Here is an 11,505-nt window from a genome sequence, read left to right as displayed (position 1 = left end):
TGAGTTCTGCATTCCGAAACACTGAGTTATCCAGCAAAACGCTGAGTTCTCCAGCAAAACGCTGAGTTCTGCATTACCAAAATAAGTTCTGCATTATAAAACGTTCAGTTCTCCAGTGAAAATCTAATTTCTCCAGCGAAACCCTAATTTCTCCAGCGAAACCGTAAGTTCTGCATGACGAAAGTAAATTCTCACTGTAAACTTTAAGTTCTCCAGGGAAACACTAAGTTCTGCATTACGAAGCGCTAGAGTTCTGCATTATGAAATGCTGACTTTTTCAGCGAAACACTGAGGTCTCCAGCAAAAAGCTGAGCTGTTCAGCAAAATGCTAAGTTCTCCAGTGAAACGCTAAGTTCTCCAGGGAAACACAAAGCTTCTGCATTACAAAGTTAAATTCTGCAGGAAAACTCTAAGTTCTCCAGCGGAGGACTAAGTTCTCCAGGGAAGCAGTATTGAGTTGAATACGCTAAGTTCTCCAGGAAAACAGTAAGTTCTGCATTACGAAGCTACATTCTCCAGGAAAATGGTAGGTGTCCAGCGAAACGCTAAGTTCTGCATGACAAAAATAATTTCTTAATTGAAATGCTACGTTCTCCAGGGAAACACAAAGTTATGTTCTCCAGGAATACGCTAAGTTCTCCAGCGAAACACTAAGTTCTGCATGACGAAACTGATTTCTCAATTGAAACGCTAAGTTCTCCAGGAAAATGCCAAGTTCTCCAGCGAATCGCTGATTTCTGCATTACGAAACTAATTTCTCACTTGAAACAATAGGTTTTCCAGGAAAACGTTACGTTCTCCAGCGAAACGCTAAAGTTCTCCAGCGAAACGTTAAGTTCTGCGTTATGAAGCTAGGTTCTCAATTGAAGCGCTAAGTTCTGCATTACGAAACGCTAAGGTCTGCATTACGCAATGCTCAGGTCTGCATTACGCAATGCTCAGGTCTGCATTACAAAAGGCCGAGTTCTGCAGCGAAACGATGAGTTCTCCAGCAAAATGCTAAGTTCTCCAGCAAAAGGCTATGTTATCCAGCAAAATGCTGAGTTCTACATTACGAAACGCTAAGTTCTGCATTACGAAACACTAGGTTCTGCATAACGAAAGGCTCAGTTATGCATTGCGAATCTTATTTCTCAATTGAAACGTTGAGTTGTGTATTGCGAAAGGCTGAGTTGCGTATTGCGAAAGGCTGAGTTGCGCATTGCAAAACTAAGTTCCCCAGGGAAACGCCACGTTCTGCATTATGAAACACCACCGTCTGCATTGCGAAACACCACAGTCTCCACCAAAACGCCACTGTCTCCGGCGAAATGCCATGTCCTGCATTACGAAACTAAGTACTCCATCGAAACGCTACACTCTCCGTCAAAACACTACGCTCTCCTAACAGCGGCATTCTAAGCCTAACACCTGCATTCTAAGCCTAATACCAATAACTTTTACCTTACATGAACTTAGTAAATTAGTAACATCATACATTTCATTTAAATACATTTACATACATAAATGACATTTTTCACAATTTAAAATTCCATCCTTAGAAATCCAACAACAGTTTAGTACTTACACAAGACGCTCAACACGTAGCATCCTTTGTCACATAACGATCATCAGGCATCCCTTTACGAACAGCAATGCAGCCTTCCTTTTGTCATGGACACCTTTCGTACCTTTAAGTGAAATCTTCTATATACTGCGAATCTCCATCCAGGAACACACAGAGCTGCTTTTGAATCTATAAGTTCTCAACGTACTTTCCTGCAGACAAAAATACATTTCTATCAATATTATTATAATATGTCCTCTAAACATCCTCCCCTCACTTTAATTTTCTCTATTTCTGCAAAGATAACTATTTGCATGCAACATACAACAGTTACTGCACCTAAACATGCTTAAAAACCACCTAAACCCACATAGAAGACAGTAACTTAAGGTCTGCATCACCAGCTCTCACATGTTCTTTCCCAATACAAAACAACACCCCCACAGCGTGGCTTCATGAATTCTCAGCAACTAAATTTGCTAAAGCCTCAAAATTACCCTGCCTGAATACCCTGTAACTGTACCAACCACAACTCAAACAGGCAGAGATGCACATTCAATCGTGGACTGGCTGAAAGCAGTAAAAAAAAAAAAACCACCTGGGGGAGGGAAAAAAAAGTCCTCTGTCAGTAACTGTTGTTTCTAAACAACCAAAGACCTGAAAAAGAAAAAATATTAAATCTACAACCCACGTCCCACACATAAAGACAACCCCTAAGCCTAGAACCACCCACACATGCTTCCACCCATCTGTACATGCTCGCAGGCATTCCAAATACATCACCCTGCCGCCTGCCACGCAGCAACAAACTCCGGCTCCAGTTGTTGCTGCCACGTCTACCCCTGTGTCGTGGTTTAAACCAATTCACACAGGTCGACCACTCACACACACCCCAAACCTCCCCACTCCCGGAGGGATGGGGAGGAAAATCAGGAGAATGTAACTTTCATGGGTTGAGATAAAAACAGCCCAGTAACTAAGGTATAACACAAATTACTGCTGCTACCGCCAGTAATAATATTGATAAGTGAAAATAACAAGAGAATACGACACCACTGCCGAACAAGTTCGACACCCCCCCCCCCCCCCCACCCCCCCAAAGAGAGAGAGCCCGCCCTTCCGGGTAACTCCCAGTTACCTCTCAGGGCATGACTTGCTGTGGTATGGAATACCTCTTTGGCTAGTTCGTGTCAGGTGTTCTGTCTCTGCTTCCTCCCAGCCTCCCCATGTCCCCAACAGAGCATGAGACTCACAGAGTCCTTGGCAAGAATAAACATTACTTAGCAACAATTAAAAACAATCGGTGTTATCAGCTCTCTGCCCAGGCTGGAAGTCAAAACACAGAGCTTGCACCAGTTACTAAGAAGGAGCAAAACTGTTACTGGTAAACCCAGGACACCCTGCCTCGTCATAATCCATCTGTGGGAACCGGTTTCTGGGGAACATCCTAAACACTCTTCTGCCAAAACTAGATGCTGCACCTACCGATGCTCAAACGTAGGCTATGACAAATGCTAACTGTCACAGAGATCATTACGGATAAAAAGCAACAGTCTGATTATAAAAACCCACCACCTTTATTCCAAAGCTCAAGAACTCCAGGTCAGAGAAAACCAGAGACAAACATAAAACTGCCAATAGCCTTATTAACATAGGAAAATACAGACAGAGTAAAGAATAGAGTAAAGGTTATGGTTTCAGGGTTGCTTACCTCACCAACCCCAAAGACCCTTTGAAGATCATCAGCAAAGCAGCTCCAAGAACCATCATGGTGGTAAGAGGTGGCAGACTGAACGTGTGTGTCACCCACACACACAACCCACTTACCTTCTCACGGCCCTCCTCCATTGGCGTCTTCACCTCTCCTGAGCTGGCTGCACCACCTGAAAAACAACTCATTGGAAACACACAGAGACGGTTCAAAGCGGCAACCATGCCTCCCAAAGTCCCACCGCCCTCTCCCGTCACTTTACTGCTCATCCACTGGCCTTCGCAGGCCTGCGGCTCTCTTCTTCAAGCCCGTGCACTGGCCACAGAACACAAAAACAAGGAACGTTTCCAATTTCATGAACATTGCAAGACATTCCATCAGCTGCTGCTTCAGTCCGCTAAACATAGCTCACCTGGCCCGAGGCAGCTCCGGCTCGGAGGTCTCGCTTAGCTCCTTGTTCTGCACCTCCTAATTGAAAATAAACAGCAAAGCATAAGCCAGCCAGGAGAGTAAGCTGGGACTTCTTCCTTCTGACACACCAAGTTCACCCCCCTGGTACCTTCAGCTCCGCTCAAGCCTCCCACAGCAGCCTCTCACACGTGGCTATCCATCTCGCCATCTGCAAGAACAACCTGGCATTAGTCACCGCAACGCCAAGCAAAAGCTTAGCCTGCCTCTAAGCCTCAGGCCACACTCGCACCGACACCCAGGTTGACATGCAGTCACACACTGACACAGACCCTCACGCCCTCCGGCTCACACACTAACTCCACATATACTATCACACCCACTCCCGAGCAGACTCTCTGCCCCCGACTCATTCATTACCAGCTTATTCCCAGAGCTCTTCTGTCCATTCACACAGATCATCAGGACTACACAGCTACACTGTGCTTATAAAAACCCACCACCTCCCTTCCAGAGCTCAAGAACTCCAGCTACAGAGAAAACCAGAGAACTCCCAACTACTTCATTAACATGGGAAACTGCAGAGATAGTCAAGGATACTTCTCATGGCTGCCTGTCTTACCAACCCCAAGGACCCTGCCAAGACCATCAGCAAACCAGCTCCGACAATCATCACGGCCGCGCGAGGTGGCAGGCTCAACCTTAGCGGGCGTCCCCGCGCAGGCAACGGTCGCCTGGGTGGGATGAGCTTCTGCCTCCCTCACACGGCATGAGGCTCGGGCTTCCATACTCGCAAGCAGGCACGCTCTTTGCCACGCAGGGGGCCAGCCCACGTCGCAAGAAGTGGCCGACAATGTCTAGGAAGGTCTGCAAGGGTCACGACTTTTCCAGGCAGTTCTAAAGCACATCTTCCCGGGTAGGCACCAAAGCCGGACTTTTCGGGAAAAGCCCAAGCAGTACACCACAAGAGGGAGCCAAAGAGAACTAACAGTACTTGCCCATCTTGGTGTGTTTCACCACGGACCATTACTTCCTATTGTCCCCGACACAACACCCCAGACTTACGCCCCACAAAGGGCACCTTCGCATCCTGCCGTTTAACTCTCAGTCGCTACCTTCAGTACCGCTAACCATTCCCCTTCCAGGCACGTCCAATTGAGGACTCCCAGTTACAAGCCCTGCTGTGCTTTATGCTTGCAAATCTGGAAAGGAAATTTTCAGCCGGCACTTAGGTGACCGACTCAAGCGCTCAAGATCCAAAGAACAGTGCCAGAGGAACGCGCCGAGCAGCTTGAGCTCAAGGAGCAATGAGGATATCGAGACCTGAAGAGGTGCCCGGACAGAACACAGACCTCTCACACTATAGAACAGTCAAGCTGGAGCTGCCCTGCCCACAGTTCTCTCTTAAGGCTGATTAACCCACTGCCTTTCCCTCGGCCCCATGCCACATTTCAAACACCTTCCTGCTCTCATGACAGGGTACCTCAACCTTGTTATCCCAAACAGGAGTCCCTCTACTTAGCTTCCGTAGTGCCGTGGCTCTCAAGACAGCCTCCATGTTCCCAACTCCCACATCAAAGTCCCAGGATCTTGCCACACTTGCCAAGTGGCTTTCCATCATCTGCAACAACAAACAAACGGGAGCACGCTGTGCTGGCTGTCACTACCCCCACCCCAGCCAGCAACGCCAGCGAGTTCCGTAACAAACCTCTGCCCCCTCCGATGCTCCTCGACACGGTGCTCGCATGCTCCACAGTGGTTGCCGAGTCCGATGCCGGGCTTTCTCCTGCCCTCCAGAACCTAGGAGTACAAGGGAGACAAATTACCACCGTGCTTGCGAAAAGCGACCAACCCACAACCCCTATTGTTACCTCCCTGCCTCACCGCGCACACTCATCTGACTCCAGATGTAAAACGCAGGACCTGCAATACCAAACACAAATACTGCACCCCTTTGCCATGATATTCTCAACTCTGAGCAGTCACCCACACACACAACCCACTTACCTTCTCACGGCCCTCCTCCATTGGCATCTTCACCTCTCCCGAGCTGGCTGCACCACCTGAAAAACAACTCATTGGAAACACACAGAGAAGGTTCAAAGCGGCAACCATGCCTCCCAAAGTCCCACCGCCCTCTCCCGTCACTTTACTGCTCATCCACTGGCCTTCGCAGGCCAGCGGCTCTCTTCTTCAAGCCCGTGCACCGGCCACAGAACACAAAAACAAGGAACGTTTCCAATTTCATGAACATTGCAAGACATTCCATCAGCTGCTGCTTCAGTCCGCTAAACATAGCTCACCTGGCCCGAGGCAGCTCCGGCTCGGAGGTCTCGCTTAGCTCCTTGTTCTGCACCTCCTAATTGAAAATAAACAGCAAAGCATAAGCCAGCCAGGAGAGTAAGCTGGGACTTCTTCCTTCTGACACACCAAGTTCACCCCCCTGGTACCTTCAGCTCCGCTCAAGCCTCCCACAGCAGCCTCTCACACGTGGCTATCCATCTCGCCATCTGCAAGAACAACCTGGCATTAGTCACCGCAACGCCAAGCAAAAGCTTAGCCTGCCTCTAAGCCTCAGGCCACACTCGCACCGACACCCAGGTTGACATGCAGTCACACACTGACACAGACCCTCACGCCCTCCGGCTCACACACTAACTCCACATATACTATCACACCCACTCCCGAGCAGACTCTCTGCCCCCGACTCATTCATTACCAGCTTATTCCCAGAGCTCTTCTGTCCATTCACACAGATCATCAGGACTACACAGCTACACTGTGCTTATAAAAACCCACCACCTCCCTTCCAGAGCTCAAGAACTCCAGCTACAGAGAAAACCAGAGAACTCCCAACTACTTCATTAACATGGGAAACTGCAGAGATAGTCAAGGATACTTCTCATGGCTGCCTGTCTTACCAACCCCAAGGACCCTGCCAAGACCATCAGCAAACCAGCTCCGACAATCATCACGGCCGCGCGAGGTGGCAGGCTCAACCTTAGCGGGCGTCCCCGCGCAGGCAACGGTCGCCTGGGTGGGATGAGCTTCTGCCTCCCTCACACGGCATGAGGCTCGGGCTTCCATACTCGCAAGCAGGCACGCTCTTTGCCACGCAGGGGGCCAGCCCACGTCGCAAGAAGTGGCCGACAATGTCTAGGAAGGTCTGCAAGGGTCACGACTTTTCCAGGCAGTTCTAAAGCACATCTTCCCGGGTAGGCACCAAAGCCGGACTTTTCGGGAAAAGCCCAAGCAGTACACCACAAGAGGGAGCCAAAGAGAACTAACAGTACTTGCCCATCTTGGTGTGTTTCACCACGGACCATTACTTCCTATTGTCCCCGACACAACACCCCAGACTTACGCCCCACAAAGGGCACCTTCGCATCCTGCCGTTTAACTCTCAGTCGCTACCTTCAGTACCGCTAACCATTCCCCTTCCAGGCACGTCCAATTGAGGACTCCCAGTTACAAGCCCTGCTGTGCTTTATGCTTGCAAATCTGGAAAGGAAATTTTCAGCCGGCACTTAGGTGACCGACTCAAGCGCTCAAGATCCAAAGAACAGTGCCAGAGGAACGCGCCGAGCAGCTTGAGCTCAAGGAGCAATGAGGATATCGAGACCTGAAGAGGTGCCCGGACAGAACACAGACCTCTCACACTATAGAACAGTCAAGCTGGAGCTGCCCTGCCCACAGTTCTCTCTTAAGGCTGATTAACCCACTGCCTTTCCCTCGGCCCCATGCCACATTTCAAACACCTTCCTGCTCTCATGACAGGGTACCTCAACCTTGTTATCCCAAACAGGAGTCCCTCTACTTAGCTTCCGTAGTGCCGTGGCTCTCAAGACAGCCTCCATGTTCTCAACTCCCACATCAAAGTCCCAGGATCTTGCCACACTTGCCAAGTGGCTTTCCATCATCTGCAACAACAAACAAACGGGAGCACGCTGTGCTGGCTGTCACTACCCCCACCCCAGCCAGCAACGCCAGCGAGTTCCGTAACAAACCTCTGCCCCCTCCGATGCTCCTCGACACGGTGCTCGCATGCTCCACAGTGGTTGCCGAGTCCGATGCCGGGCTTTCTCCTGCCCTCCAGAACCTAGGAGTACAAGGGAGACAAATTACCACCGTGCTTGCGAAAAGCGACCAACCCACAACCCCTATTGTTACCTCCCTGCCTCACCGCGCACACTCATCTGACTCCAGATGTAAAACGCAGGACCTGCAATACCAAACACAAATACTGCACCCCTTTGCCATGATATTCTCAACTCTGAGCAGTCACCCACACACACAACCCACTTACCTTCTCACGGCCCTCCTCCATTGGCGTCTTCACCTCTCCCGAGCTGGCTGCACCACCTGAAAAACAACTCATTGGAAACACACAGAGAAGGTTCAAAGCGGCAACCATGCCTCCCAAAGTCCCACCGCCCTCTCCCGTCACTTTACTGCTCATCCACTGGCCTTCGCAGGCCTGCGGCTCTCTTCTTCAAGCCCGTGCACCGGCCACAGAACACAAAAACAAGGAACGTTTCCAATTTCATGAACATTGCAAGACATTCCATCAGCTGCTGCTTCAGTCCGCTAAACATAGCTCACCTGGCCCGAGGCAGCTCCAGCTCGGAGGTCTCGCTTAGCTCCTTGTTCTGCACCTCCTAATTGAAAATAAACAGCAAAGCATAAGCCAGCCAGGAGAGTAAGCTGGGACTTCTTCCTTCTGACACACCAAGTTCACCCCCCTGGTACCTTCAGCTCCGCTCAAGCCTCCCACAGCAGCCTCTCACACGTGGCTATCCATCTCGCCATCTGCAAGAACAACCTGGCATTAGTCACCGCAACGCCAAGCAAAAGCTTAGCCTGCCTCTAAGCCTCAGGCCACACTCGCACCGACACCCAGGTTGACATGCAGTCACACACTGACACAGACCCTCACGCCCTCCGGCTCACACACTAACTCCACATATACTATCACACCCACTCCCGAGCAGACTCTCTGCCCCCGACTCATTCATTACAAGCTTATTCCCAGAGCTCTTCTGTCCATTCACACAGATCATCAGGACTACACAGCTACACTGTGCTTATAAAAACCCACCACCTCCCTTCCAGAGCTCAAGAACTCCAGCTACAGAGAAAACCAGAGAACTCCCAACTACTTCATTAACATGGGAAACTGCAGAGATAGTCAAGGATACTTCTCATGGCTGCCTATCTTACCAACCCCAAGGACCCTGCCAAGACCATCAGCAAACCAGCTCCGACAATCATCACGGCCGCGCGAGGTGGCAGGCTCAACCTTAGCGGGCGTCCCCGCGCAGGCAACGGTCGCCTGGGTGGGATGAGCTTCCGCCTCCCTCACACGGCATGAGGCTCGGGCTTCCATACTCGCAAGCAGGCACGCTCTTTGCCACGCAGGGGGCCAGCCCACGTCGCAAGAAGTGGCCGACAATGTCTAGGAAGGTCTGCAAGGGTCACGACTTTTCCAGGCAGTTCTAAAGCACAACTTCCCGGGTAGGCACCAAAGCCGGACTTTTCGGGAAAAGCCCAAGCAGTACACCACAAGAGGGAGCCAAAGAGAACTAACAGTACTTGCCCATCTTGGTGTGTTTCACCACGGACCATTACTTCCTATTGTCCCCGACACAACACCCCAGACTTACGCCCCACAAAGGGCACCTTCGCATCCTGCCGTTTAACTCTCAGTCGCTACCTTCAGTACCGCTAACCATTCCCCTTCCAGGCACGTCCAATTGAGGACTCCCAGTTACAAGCCCTGCTGTGCTTTATGCTTGCAAATCTGGAAAGGAAATTTTCAGCCGGCACTTAGGTGACCGACTCAAGCGCTCAAGATCCAAAGAACAGTGCCAGAGGAACGCGCCGAGCAGCTTGAGCTCAAGGAGCAATGAGGATATCGAGACCTGAAGAGGTGCCCGGACAGAACACAGACCTCTCACACTATAGAACAGTCAAGCTGGAGCTGCCCTGCCCACAGTTCTCTCTTAAGGCTGATTAACCCACTGCCTTTCCCTCGGCCCCATGCCACATTTCAAACACCTTCCTGCTCTCATGACAGGGTACCTCAACCTTGTTATCCCAAACAGGAGTCCCTCTACTTAGCTTCCGTAGTGCCGTGGCTCTCAAGACAGCCTCCATGTTCTCAACTCCCACATCAAAGTCCCAGGATCTTGCCACACTTGCCAAGTGGCTTTCCATCATCTGCAACAACAAACAAACGGGAGCACGCTGTGCTGGCTGTCACTACCCCCACCCCAGCCAGCAACGCCAGCGAGTTCCGTAACAAACCTCTGCCCCCTCCGATGCTCCTCGACACGGTGCTCGCATGCTCCACAGTGGTTGCCGAGTCCGATGCCGGGCTTTCTCCTGCCCTCCAGAACCTAGGAGTACAAGGGAGACAAATTACCACCGTGCTTGCGAAAAGCGACCAACCCACAACCCCTATTGTTACCTCCCTGCCTCACCGCGCACACTCATCTGACTCCAGATGTAAAACGCAGGACCTGCAATACCAAACACAAATACTGCACCCCTTTGCCATGATATTCTCAACTCTGAGCAGTCACCCACACACACAACCCACTTACCTTCTCACGGCCCTCCTCCATTGGCGTCTTCACCTCTCCCGAGCTGGCTGCACCACCTGAAAAACAACTCATTGGAAACACACAGAGAAGGTTCAAAGCGGCAACCATGCCTCCCAAAGTCCCACCGCCCTCTCCCGTCACTTTACTGCTCATCCACTGGCCTTCGCAGGCCAGCGGCTCTCTTCTTCAAGCCCGTGCACCGGCCACAGAACACAAAAACAAGGAACGTTTCCAATTTCATGAACATTGCAAGACATTCCATCAGCTGCTGCTTCAGTCCGCTAAACATAGCTCACCTGGCCCGAGGCAGCTCCGGCTCGGAGGTCTCGCTTAGCTCCTTGTTCTGCACCTCCTAATTGAAAATAAACAGCAAAGCATAAGCCAGCCAGGAGAGTAAGCTGGGACTTCTTCCTTCTGACACACCAAGTTCACCCCCCTGGTACCTTCAGCTCCGCTCAAGCCTCCCACAGCAGCCTCTCACACGTGGCTATCCATCTCGCCATCTGCAAGAACAACCTGGCATTAGTCACCGCAACGCCAAGCAAAAGCTTAGCCTGCCTCTAAGCCTCAGGCCACACTCGCACCGACACCCAGGTTGACATGCAGTCACACACTGACACAGACCCTCACGCCCTCCGGCTCACACACTAACTCCACATATACTATCACACCCACTCCCGAGCAGACTCTCTGCCCCCGACTCATTCATTACCAGCTTATTCCCAGAGCTCTTCTGTCCATTCACACAGATCATCAGGACTACACAGCTATACTGTGCTTATAAAAACCCACCACCTCCCTTCCAGAGCTCAAGAACTCCAGCTACAGAGAAAACCAGAGAACTCCCAACTACTTCATTAACATGGGAAACTGCAGAGATAGTCAAGGATACTTCTCATGGCTGCCTATCTTACCAACCCCAAGGACCCTGCCAAGACCATCAGCAAACCAGCTCCGACAATCATCACGGCCGCGCGAGGTGGCAGGCTCAACCTTAGCGGGCGTCCCCGCGCAGGCAACGGTCGCCTGGGTGGGATGAGCTTCCGCCTCCCTCACACGGCATGAGGCTCGGGCTTCCATACTCGCAAGCAGGCACGCTCTTTGCCACGCAGGGGGCCAGCCCACGTCGCAAGAAGTGGCCGACAATGTCTAGGAAGGTCTGCAAGGGTCACGACTTTTCCAGGCAGTTCTAAAGCACAACTTCCCGGGTAGGCACCAAAGCCGGACTTTTCGGG

At 51.2% G+C, this 11,505-nt stretch overlaps 1 long non-coding RNA gene across 1 annotated transcript; it reads right to left on the bottom strand.

The window, feature by feature from the left end:
- Window positions 1–3,387: 3,387 nt before the first annotated feature.
- LOC136007024 (uncharacterized) lies at window positions 3,388–3,894 on the bottom strand. Its single transcript, XR_010609434.1, has 3 exons — window positions 3,817–3,894; window positions 3,670–3,725; window positions 3,388–3,429 (listed from the first exon to the last, which is right to left on the bottom strand). It is a non-coding gene; the product is annotated as an uncharacterized LOC136007024 (long non-coding RNA).
- Between the last annotated feature and the right edge of the window lie 7,611 nt (window positions 3,895–11,505).

This window comes from Lathamus discolor, unplaced genomic scaffold (assembly GCF_037157495.1).
Source record: "Lathamus discolor isolate bLatDis1 unplaced genomic scaffold, bLatDis1.hap1 Scaffold_85, whole genome shotgun sequence".
Taxonomy (NCBI): domain Eukaryota; kingdom Metazoa; phylum Chordata; class Aves; order Psittaciformes; family Psittacidae; genus Lathamus; species Lathamus discolor.
Note: the sequence above shows the minus strand (reverse complement) of the source record. Positions and strands in the feature narration are given on the sequence as shown.